The sequence below is a fragment of the Pleurodeles waltl genome, chromosome 8 (assembly GCF_031143425.1).
Source record: "Pleurodeles waltl isolate 20211129_DDA chromosome 8, aPleWal1.hap1.20221129, whole genome shotgun sequence".
Lineage (NCBI taxonomy): Eukaryota > Metazoa > Chordata > Amphibia > Caudata > Salamandridae > Pleurodeles > Pleurodeles waltl.
The window spans coordinates 1,416,321,688-1,416,333,987 of NC_090447.1; the positions used below are offsets into that span (position 1 = coordinate 1,416,321,688).

The 12,300-nt window shown below is 41.6% G+C and overlaps 1 protein-coding gene across 1 annotated transcript in view; it reads left to right on the forward strand.

The window, feature by feature from the left end:
- The first annotated feature begins 243 nt into the window (after window positions 1–243).
- Window positions 244–12,300, forward strand: part of CHAF1B (chromatin assembly factor 1 subunit B) — a 216,343-nt gene continuing 204,286 nt past the window's right edge. The window contains exon 1 of the mRNA XM_069202533.1: window positions 244–348. The gene's annotated coding sequence lies outside the window, so the exon portion shown is untranslated. The remainder of the gene's footprint in view (window positions 349–12,300) is intronic.

Genomic DNA, 12,300 nt, shown 5'->3' on the forward strand with positions numbered 1-12,300 from the left:
TGTGGGTTTCCTTTTCATCCTTTATCCACAGGGCTAGCCTATTCTAAATGGCTCATTTATATTTCGGAACGAGCTGTAATAACTATCGAACTGCGGGTACTAGAGTTGGCGAGTCAGTCACCGTCTCGTTCGCGGAGCCCAAGGCGCGCCGCCGCGGTCATTCCCACAGCTGCCGGCAGGGGCGCTGTGGCCACCGGCGCTCTCTCCTCTCTGCCCGCCCCCGAGTCTATGGTACGAGGGGAGGGAGGGGTGGAGAGAGGCTCGGGCAGCGCGCGCGGGAAAAGTGCAAGCAGTCAAACTCGGCAGCCGCCCCAGCAGCGCCCGGCGGTGCCGTTCCTCCTCCGGCAGGTAAGTGGCGCGCGGTCCCCCCACGCTCCAGGCGGGCACCCAGCGCCCTCTGGGGACCGCGGGTCTTGGCTGCGCTAGGACAGGATGAAGCGAATGGCTTAAGTGATGATCTCTGACTCCCCGCAGGGTCAACCGGCCTAAGCCGAGGCAGTGTGTCCGGCGGGCTGGTGACCCGCCACCGAAGTGATTCTGGGATACGAGACTCCGATGAGGGGGGAAAAAAAAAATCACTGTAAAACTTGACTCCTCAAGTGAAACCTAATCCTAGTAAGATATCTCCGAAGTTCCCCAATACTGGAAATAGCCCCGACCCCCCCTCCCCCAGGCGTTTCTCTGTGGAAGATGCCCACGGCTCCATCACTGGATCCTCGGTGTTATGGTCGTCTGTTCTGTAAACCCCCGCAGGGCAGCAGACACTGCTCACCGGCGCCCAGCATGGTGCCCCACTCGAGAAAAATCCCTCATATACGTGTGTAGCCCGCAGCCCTCCTGCTCTTGTCCTCGCTGGGAAGCCCACAGATTTTCCACAAGCCGACTGGATTTGTTCTCCCTGTCTAGCCTGGTGTAAACAAAGCAGTGATGGTCGTGCAACCGCGACGTTGAGTTTTACAGATCCGTGCCAGTGTGTTACGTTTATCGACAAACACACTGACGCGGAGCTGCACCAGGAGCGATCTCCCTTGCTTCAGCACATTTTTCACTTTTGATTGTTATCTGCCACTTTATAATTGAGATTCCTTTAGACAGTAGTCGGAAATTGGATGGATCTCCCGAGGAAAATGAAAATACGTTTTCGGGTTTGTTCTACAGTTACTGGGAAAAAAAGCACGTTTTCTTTTAGCTATACTTAAGTACAGCGAAGTTTGTCTGAAAGTCCACATACCGTCCCCAGGATCCACTTGTCGTTATAGTGTAATCTCATGGGTATTAAAGCAAGCTTCGACTAAGCCACTACACTAGCTTGGAGTTTAATGTAACAACGCAGGCATGCAGAAAATAATTTTTTGCTTCAGCGGTATAAAGCCAGACACATTGACCTTGACGGCACTTGCTAGCAGTGGTGGTATTGCTATTATTAGTACTGGTGATGATCTTGGTGGCTGCGGTGTTTACTTGGTGGTCGTATTCTCGTTGTGGTATTTCATTTTTGAGGGTCAGGCTCGTACCAGAGCCATGTCAATCGCATTTTTTTAAACAACCTGCTTTAGTTCAAAATAGCTATCTTTATATTCAAAATAGCTATCTTTATATACGTGTATGAGAAAAAGATTTGAGTGTGACCAAGAGTGATTGACTACTTTTTAGATGCAAAGTAGTTCCTCGTGTACTGCAGTTGAACCTTTCCGTAGTAGTCTGAGTTGGAGAAGTTATCCTCTCAGCTGACTTAACATAGGATTGACTCTGTCGCAAGGTAATAGCTGAAAGAGGCGAGTTTTATAAAGTCGTTGTTGAATGGGGCTGACCCAAAGCCCACTCTAAGTATATTGTAATCAGTAGATCCAGCTGAACTTTCTGCTCGGACCTAAAATGGGATGTATGGGAGCCTAGCTATAGCAAGGCACACTGAAGAGATGTCACTGATTTTGAGTAGCATGACACTGCCCAGAAATGCCACATTTATATTGTTTTATTTTGTGTCTGTTGGTAGTTGAGTACGCAGATAAAATGTTCCAAGAGGCGGTACCCGTAACACGTACATTTAAATAACCTGCTTTCTGAAGATAAAGAACTGTCATATGCGTACATACCGGTAAATTATGGGGTTTTAGAAAATTTTCTATATCTTGATAATAGTTTGTGGGATTGGCCAGACAGCGAGAGAGATTGTAAAGTGTCCCCAGTGAGCTGACTCGCATGAATGAGCACGTCTTTAGAGATATGACACGTGCATGTGTTGAGTTCTGAGTATTCCCTATGAAAACTTGTGGTGACATCAGTTGCTGTTGTGTTGAGGCCCTGCTAAAAGCAACATTCACCACTTTCCTACAGAAATTACTTACTTGGTGTTGATCTTGGGTGTAAAACAAGCTATTTGGAAAATATCTGTAACACCTTAAACATTCACTACACCACAAATTCCTAAGCATCACCAAAGATACAACAACCTTACCTAAAACAGATGTTAAGCAGGAGTTGTTGGCACCTAATACGACTTAACCAGGCTAATGGGCCTACCAATATTAGAGTATCGATCCAACTGGCTAAATAGCCCCGGTTTAATACCTTGTAGGTTCTGTGACTATCAGAGAGAAACCCTGCTTCATCTTCTGTGCTGCTGCTCGATATTTTACATTGATGAATCTCAACCTGCCAAGAGGCCTTGAGTTATTGTTTCCGAACCAGCCGGCCAATGGACTTAGCATAAAAGTAAATAATTTAAAAACATGACGAGTTAAAACTAAATAAAATGGCAGCTTTCAGTATTGTATTGGAGGCGATGGGCGGCCCTCATTATGGCACCCTATTTTCTAGATGCTTCATTGCGCTGTGCACAATGCCTACGAACCTGTGAAATCTTACTAACACTTTTACTTTGTAACTGTTTTAGGTTATTTTGTTTTGTAGTGCTGAATATTGTACCAATTTGTATTGAAACAATTAAGAAACTCTTACAGTTGCTGTTGTGTTGAGGTCCTACCAACAGCAGCGTTCACCACACTTCTACAGGAATTACTTAATTTGTGTTTCACAGCAGACTTGGTTGTAAAACAGTCAATTTCTGAGACGTGTAAAATGAGCTGAACAGGGACAGGTCAACAGTAAAATCCAATCATTTCCTTTCTTTTTTTATTGAAGAGGTGGGTTTTACAGTTTTCAAAACAACCGTGAGGTATCAGCAAGCACTATATAATATACAAGCTATTATTAATGCCCTGTACATTTTTTACAGTTCCAGATAAACAATTGGTTATTTATTGTTGGCACTGTACTGACAATACAATCTGGTTAGGTCAGAACATGGTTTGAAGGGGACCGCTAGTTAACACGTTGCTATAGCCCAAACTGCTGCCAATGTCGTAGAGACGTCTGTGGTGAGGCAAAACGCTACCAAACAACATCATAGGGGAAGCCACAACATACAATTCTAAAACCAATTTAGAAAAATCAATAAAAATGTAATGAGCAGAAAGACACCACGGTGGTTGAAATTGGATGTGTTACGCCAGAGGCGGATTTTTAAAGTTTTTTAAGGCAAAAGGTTTGAACACTGTTGACAGTAGACAAAACCTATCAGTGATTTCGGGCTGATGATGATGAAGTGGGTGTTTGGTAAGGTTAGTGGAGCACACTGGTCAAAGTTTTAAGTTGGGGCTTCACTTTTCTGGAATGCACATTACTTGAGCAGGGCACGGATGTTGATGACAGTCCCTCGAAATCAGATATTCTCCTCTATCTCCTTCGAAGCCTTTGCTTCGCTTGGTTTATCTATCTTTCTTTCTTTCTTTATGGTTGTCAGCCCATCCTGCAATAACAAATTCATAATGACAAGTTTAAAAAAAGTCACTTAATAATACATTAAAAGTCACATAATAAGATATGGTCTCATCAATAAAAGCTATAGTTAACGATCAGTTCATTTACATGCACCATCTACAGAGCTAAGAACACCTAAAATAGTGATGTATATACTTTGCAATTTATGGGTAATACTAGTCACACCATTACTTTATCACGAAGTGCACTAATCAGCTCAATAGAACTTCATTTGGATGTAATTATCCTAAAATTGATCATGTAAACCCCAAAAGTTCTAGCTTCCTAAAATATTTTCCCTATCATATCTACTTCAACCTTGCTTACAGAAATTACTTCATAGATGACAAAACTACAAAATCACCTGTTAGGTCAAGCTCGGGATAGTACTGCTAGAATATGCCTCATCCTGCACCACTTGCCCCAAAAAACATAGGCACCCATGAGGCACAACTATTCAAAAAATATATTAGTACAATAATACTAACGATGTGTTAACATTAGTTATGAAGATACTGAGATGAATGTAAATTAATGATCTTAATTTCCATGCCTCAAAAATATATGCTGAAACAGTCATCACAATGTCTTTATCATCAGGGCGCATGCACACGGTTTCAGCTTCCTTGTAATTCCTAACTCCATGCTTTTTAAAAAGTGTCTAAGTAAAGTTTACGAAGTTGAATCGTAAAGTGACATAATAAAATAAAATTAACTTGTGTTTCTTGGCCCCCAGAGGGGCAGGGACAGCAGTCAAACCTCCCAGTCAGAGCGGGTTGCCACTTTTTGCTCACAGAGATCACCGGTAGCGTACTCTTGCGAAATTTTAAGTAGAGAGGTCTTTTTTCCTCAGGGTAAATATTGTCAATAAAAGTAGCTGGTTTAAGTTCTTGGTTAAATAAAAGGTAGCGCTTTAATAATGGGCGAGGTGAGTTATAAGTCCTCAAAGTCTTGTGTTCCCAGTATGTCTTTATGACTGCAGCAAGACTGAATTTCATATTTTTTTCTGGGTGGAACCAAAGTTCTTCTAAGCCGATGGTGGCCAACGTAGTTGAAACATGATTGAACCAAGGCAGCTTTTGATGATCTTGTAGGTTCATGATGTCGATCCATGCAGCTTTTTAATTCCTCCTAGCACCAAATGCGAAACTAGTATCTTATTGGAGACAATGTGTATAATCTTAATTTTTTTTTCTTTTGTTTTTAAACTTTCTTCTTCTTCCATTTGCAAGTCTGTTCTTATTGCATCCATAGGTGTACCACGGCCCAGACAGAGCAAGCGTCGTAGTAATTTATTTTCGGTTATTTGTGTTGCTGGTATCTTTTTAAATCTCCAGATCTCCGCACCATAAAGAGCAGCAGCCCTAACTTTCATTTTATGTGCCATCAGTGCAGATTTTGCAAATCTTAATACAGCACTGGTTTGTTGGGCCAAGGGAGATATTGCTTTTGTATAACTGCAGGTTGCAGGCCAGTTTATCATCCACCTGACACCCCAAGTAATCATAAGTCGTCACTCGGTCCAGTGGCCTGTTACTAGCCTTGAAGGTTGCTCGCAGCTTCTGTTTTTGGTTAAGAATCATGAATTTTGTTTTGCTTGCATCTATCGTTAAGTTCATTAATGCACAAAAGGACTCAAAACCCTTTAACAGACGATGCATCAATATCTCTGTTCTTGCCAATAACAGCATCATCTGCGAAAAGCAATATAGGTATACTTTATTAGCTAGTTTTGGCACGTCAGGGGTTAAATTCCTCAATTTTTGACCTCCTTCATTTATGAAGCAGTTGAATAGCATTGGAGCAAGAACACACCCTTTTCTAACTCCACGCTGGATTTGGATTTCTGCCGTGTAATCATTTCTTGTACTGTATCGGACCCTTGTGGTGGTTCCCGTGTGTAATAAAATTAGCAGCCTTAGGATCTTTCCTGGGTTGCCCATTTTTGTCAGAAGTTGCCATAGTATTGGGCGATCCACGCTGTCGAATGCTGTTTGAAGATCGACATATACCAGGTACAGCAAGGAATTTTTTAAGGAGACATTTGGAAAAGATCAAGTTGATCAATTGCGCTTTGGCCCCTCTTAAAAGCAGATTGGTATGACAATAGTAAATCTCCTTCTTCTATCCACTGGTCTAGATGAGATTGGATCAATTTGGCATAGATTTTTCCAGCACTGTCAAGCAGCGATATTGGCATGTAATTGCACACCATGTCTCGTGGTCCTTTTATGTGTATTTGAACAATTATTGATTTTCTCCATGATGGTGGAATTTCTTCAAAGGACCAAACAGAGCTATATAGGCGAGTTAGAACTGGTAGCCATAAAGCTAGATGGTTGTGATAGACATCTGATGGAATTCTATCTGGGCCTGCTGCCTTATGCGGATTTTGTGAAAGGGTGGCTTGCGCAACTTCTTTCTTGCTAAATTCGTGCACTAACCCCATGACGCTGAGCGTACCATGAGCCGTATGTCCAGACTTAATCTGGAGTATGTTATTAGAAACTGTCTGATCAGTTGCTTCATGTACCGCTAAGTCATTATCGCACAGTTCTGTAGTAGTGACATTGCCTCGCTTGATTACTTCCTTCCAACACTTGCTTGTAACCTATTAGGTCAGTAATAAATTCTGATGTAATCTTGTCTTCTTCTTGATACAGAATAGTGAAATGATCTACCCAGAGTTGTGGATTAATGTTCAATTCCAAGGCTTTTGGGAGACCTTTGCACCCCCACCTTATTATTTCCCAAAATTTCTTTGAATTTCCCTCAGATTGCATCAAGGAGGTCTGCCCAAAGCTTATGTGGGAATATCTTCTTTTTATATTTTAATAATTTCTTGTATTGTTGACTACAGTCTAAGGCAGTGGTTCACAAACGTTTTCGACCTGTGGCTCCCTTGACCTTTTGGCCATTGGCTCCCTGTTATGTCCCTTTTTATGACGGGTGGGGGGATGTAAGCCAGGATTCGGGAGCACTTCAATTTTTCTTCCTAAAAAATAATTGGGATGAAGCCAATAAAGGGCTTCTGCGATAGGGACTTGTCTTTAGTGACTTGGAGTATGCACTGCCAGTAATCTGCTGCTTCAGGCCAGTACACAACAGATTTGTCACGCTCTTTCTGCCTGCCATAGCGCTTTCCCCTTGTTCCTGGCAAGTTTAAAAAAAAACAAAAAAAAACAAAAAACACATTAGCATTTTTGATCTCAGATCCTCCAGCACCACACTTGGAAGTCCCGTATATGACAGACCGGATTCAGGCCTCAAGGGGAGAAATACGTTCTCCCGATTCTTTTATTTTTTATTTTTAATCTCCCGCTTTCCTCTTAATTGTTGACATTTTTGTAATTTCATGATTACCCTCTTTTCTTGAGTAGCTGCAGAACACGGACAGAAGTAACACTCTATCATTGTCCTGATTGGGTCTGACCCTGCCTAAATGGACATGCTCTTTATTTATTAGGCAAGACGTCATGTGCTGGTCCAAACCACTCCAGACGCTGACAGCTGTGGCTTCCATAACATCCCCACATGGCATTCCCACATGGGTTACTCAGGGCTGCAAATGTGCATCACAAAACCATAACAAGTTTGATTTTTGCACTGTGATTCTTTCTTTTTCATACTACCGTACGGCTCTGTTCCAAACATAACATCTTTGAATGGTGCTGTATGAAAGAGAAAGAATCGCAGTGCTAACAGTGCTTAATTTGAGCCAGTGCTTTCCGCAAGGCTTAATTTGAGCAGGTGGTTTCCGGTTTTCTGCATCAGACATTTAGCAAGAGCAAAAGATACATATGGGAAACGTGGAGGAAGAGAAAAACTAAAAAGCACCACAAAGGGAGAAAGTAGAAAGCTGCATGAGTGAGCTGAAGGAGTAGAGAGTGGCTGTAAATGGATTAAAGAGGCCTGAGAAGGCTCTCACATTTAAATGCAGCATTCGCTTGTTTCAAAAGAGAGCTTTGTGCACCATCACATTTTTATCTACAAATTAAGCACTGGGTTTCCAGTGGGGGGCACAGCACTTATTTTTAAGGACTGGCACTTAGGCCCATATTTATGAAACGTTTGTGCCACATTTGCATTATTTTGTGACGCAAAAGCAGCGCAAACTTACAAAATATAATTATATTTTGTGAGTTTGCGCTGCTTTTGCATAAAAAAATGATGCAAATGCGGCACAAACTTTTCATAAATATGGGCCTTAGTTTTCTGCATCGGGCATTTACTGTGAGCAAAGGCACATATGGGAAAGATGAAGGAAGAGAAGGACGGAAAAGCTCCACATTGGGAGAAAGATGCAAGAGTGAACTGAAGGGGCAGGGAGAGGCTGTAAATGGATTGAAGCAGCCCAAGATGGCTTTAGGATTACTGCAGCCTCAATGTTCTGTGCATGTATATTTAACTGCAGCAGCCACGTGTTTCAGAGGAGAGCTTTCAGGTACGTTTTTATTTATAAATAATTAAACACTAAGTGGAAACAAATCAGACTTCATGGGTTTTACAATTTACTATGTAACACTGCAAAACCCTAACAAGTTTGATTTATTTCCACTGTGATTCCAGGGGTGTGGAATTTATTAAAATATCTACTTGTCCAGGGGACAGGTTGCTTCTCAAATCTACTTGTCCTGTAAAAAGATCTACTTGTCCCTTTAGTGCCATGTAGTGTGGCGCCAAATTATGGCAGCAATCTCATTATGTAAGATCTCTGATAATAGCCTCTCTGATTATGCTAGGGCTACTACCATAGTAGGGCTTGAATACTTGCAGTTTCAATCCCTACTGTAGCAATTTCCTTATTTTGCCACCTTTCTGCAGATCTGCATACTGGGGCTGGAGGAAGCAGTAAGCAATAGTTCCAGGGCTGGAATGCCTTTGAGTCTGCAAACCTACTAACCTGCAAGTTTTAAAGATTTTCACCTGCTTCTCTCTAATATTTTCCCATAATAAGAAAGGTTGGACATTTACTCCTGACAATGGCAGAATTAGAACTTCTTCCAGGGTTGGGAAGAAAGTGGCTGGAGGGAAAATGAACTTGCAAATACTCAATAGATTTTCACATGAGCAAATCTACACATGCGTATTTACCCATGCTAAAATACCGTTCACAAATATTTTATAGGGGTACGACACATACCATGGGTGCACTTTTGTGACTTTCTTTAAGAATTTGGGGCCACATGTAGGTAGGTTCAGATTTGCGACCCGCAAATTGCGAGTCGCAAATCCAAAAGTAGGATGGTGTCCCTGACACCATCTGTGATTCGCAAGGGCTTCGCAAATGCCCACCTCATGAATAATCATGAGGTGGGTCGCAATTTGCGACCCCCCTTGTGAATGGCGGCCCTCACAGGGCTGGTGGCCTGCTGGAGACAGCAGACCACCATGTCTGTGACTGCTTTTCAATAAAGCAGTTTTTTTTTTTTTTTGTAATGCAGCCCGTTTTCCTGAAAAATGAAAAGTTTTAGTTTCACTTTTTCAGAGCAGGCAGTCCATGCAAAAAGCTACCTACATGTGGGCCTAGGTCCCTAATTAGGTCTGGTGTTAACAAAGACATTTTGTTTTTATTAAACTTCTATTTCTCTCTCTTTCGGCTGGCTTTACTGTGATTGATCGCATTCTACTCTTCCACAAGGAGCATATTGGCACACAAAGTAGTTTTGTTCAGTGTCAGGAACTACAGTGGCAATCAGTGACATAACGAAACTGGAGGGTGCCCCTTTGCAAAGAACATGGAGTAGCCCCCTCTCCAGACTCACTCAGGGCAGGTGCTGTGCTGAAGGGGCCCCCTGGAGGGCGGCTGCGGGGCCTTTTTATGCCACTGGTGGCAACGTGTGCTTTTTGAGTTCAAAAACGTTTTGGTTTTTTTTTGCCAGTGTTTGTTACAATGTTGAGGGCCTGGTAGCTCCCACAACAATAAAGTGTTACAAAAGCCATGTCAAAACAAGACACACATTGATGAAACTAAAGGACTTATAAAAATATGTCAGATCAGTTGGCTTTGTCAGTGTTTGTTTATTTTCATGCTTCCCATAATCGTGTTGAAAATGGTTACACTGATTTTCCATTAGAAATATTTTTGGGAAATACTAGCATGCATCAAAACATTTTACTAAATGACACTTCATTTGCATCTAACCAGAGAGCATTCTGGGAGCATTATACTTAGCCTCATAGCCTAAACTTTTCAAATATGTGTATACACTTTTTTTTTTTGTACTGGAACCAACGTCAGTAGTGTAGTGTGACCTTAAAACATTTATTTACAGCACTCACCCTAATAATGAAGGCTTTCAAATAATGAACCATAAATACAAGTTTGAATAGCATTATCTTTTGGAAACACATTACCTCAACTGCAGAGAGTTCCACTCTCTGTAAACAGGCAGCTAAAGGGTTTGTGCTGCAGAGGGTTGGACCTACTTGTCCCAAGGACAAAGTAAACATAAAAACTTGTTGTCCTTGACCCCAAACAAGATGTCCCGGGACTACTGTTGGGCTCCATTCTAAATGTAACTTGTCTTTAGAATGGAGCCGAACAGTAGTATGAAACAAAGAATTGCATTTCAGATAAATCAAACTTGTTAGGTTTTTGCAATGTTATGATGTCTATTGTAAAATCCATCAAGTTTGGTTTGTTTCCACTGCAAGTCTTTCTCTGTCATACTACCATGCAGCTTTATTAGCTGTGCCATAGTATGAAAGAGTGACTCTCAGTGTAAACAAATCAAACTTGATGGGTTTTACAACTTACAACATAACATTGCAAAACCCTAACAAGTTCGATTTATTTCCACTGTGATTCTTTCGTTTTCATACTCCTGTAAAGCTCCATTCTAAATGTGATGTATTTTTAGAATGGGGCCCTACAGTAGTATGAAAATGAAAGCATTTCAGTGTTCCCTATAAGTGCGGCGCCCCTGGTGAGTTCTGATGGCGCACCAGGGAGCCACGGCACACACTTTGGGAAACACTGGTCTAAGGAATGTTGCTTGCTGATATTGTTTGAGTGCTGATTCTTTAAAGCTTGTGATAGTACCTTTTTTTAGTTTTAAGCATTCATAATCAAACCCTTGATTGTATGGTGGAATGTTTTTAACATTCTTAGCTCTTTCCATTGATGTTTGTACTATTAGAATGTTAAATTTTTGCAACAAAAGGGAAACCTCGTTGCCTGATCTAAAATCGTGGAAAATGATGCTAACCAGGTTTCCATCAGGGTATAATTGTAGGGTTTGCACTCAGCTGACATGTTTTTTCTGTTTGGTCTCGAGGTGACTGTTGGGCAATTTCCTTTATGTGAAGGAGCAGGTTTCCAGTAACCTGTATCCGGATGGACCATCTTCATTAGGAGCGGATCATGATCTCTTTCGATCCTATCCACAACTTCCATGTCTACGATGTCATGCCAAGCTTTGATGTTTATTGACTTGTAATCAATAATAATTTGCCTGTTTTCAACTTGAAAGGTACATTTTGATACTTTATCTGATTTAGTTCTTCAATTTTTAAAGTGCAAATTCCGCCTTCAATTAAGGCTTCAAAGATTAGTTCTCCCTTCTTTGAACCTCGGCATTGCTCAATTGGGGAGTTTGGAAGATTCCAGATGCTATCTTCTTCCAATAATAACTCATCCCCCCGGTATAGGATGCAGATTGGTTTTGAAATCGCCACATATTAATAGGAAATTGTTAGAGAACTGAGAAGGGTGCCTGCCCATGGATCCAGTCGATTTCCAATGATCTCCGGTTCTTTTCTTTAAAATATAATCTTTGAGCGCCCAAACTCTTGTCTTAACTTGAGCCCATCTAATAGGTGGAAAATGCACATTCACTATTTCAAGTGACCATGCCTCATGTTTCACTGCTTTTGTGTGAATGTCATTACTTAGTACATTGTGAGTTGCTACGGAGTCTTTGAGTAGGGATGTTCTAACCCAAATGGTCAAAACCCCTACTGGCCTGCCTTTGTGTTGTTTGATTGCTGGTAGGTGAAGATCGAATACCCATCCAAGTCGATGGGGTTAACAGACCATGTTTCCTGGAAGCAGCTAACATATTGTTTAATAAATTCTATCCATTCCTTATCCTCAGTCTTCGACTTTATGCCTGTGATATTCCAATTTAAGGTTTTTACTGGCGGTCTTGTTTCCTCTTTAATTTTTGAAAGGCCCGATTTTTGCTATAAACTTCTGTACTGTAGTTCTGCCAGTGACTTTTGGATTTGCGGCTGATATATTGAACAAGAATTGTTCCTTGGGATATTGACTGATAGGCAGTGTAAAGAAATGGCTCCCTGTTGCAGTTACCCCCCACTTTTTGCCTGATACTGATGCTGACTTGACTGAGAAGTGTGCTGGGACCCTGCTAACCAGGCCCCAGCACCAGTGTTCCTTCACCTAAAATGTACCATTGTATCCACAATTGGCACACCCTGGCATTCAGATAAGTCCCTTGTAACTGGTACTTCTAG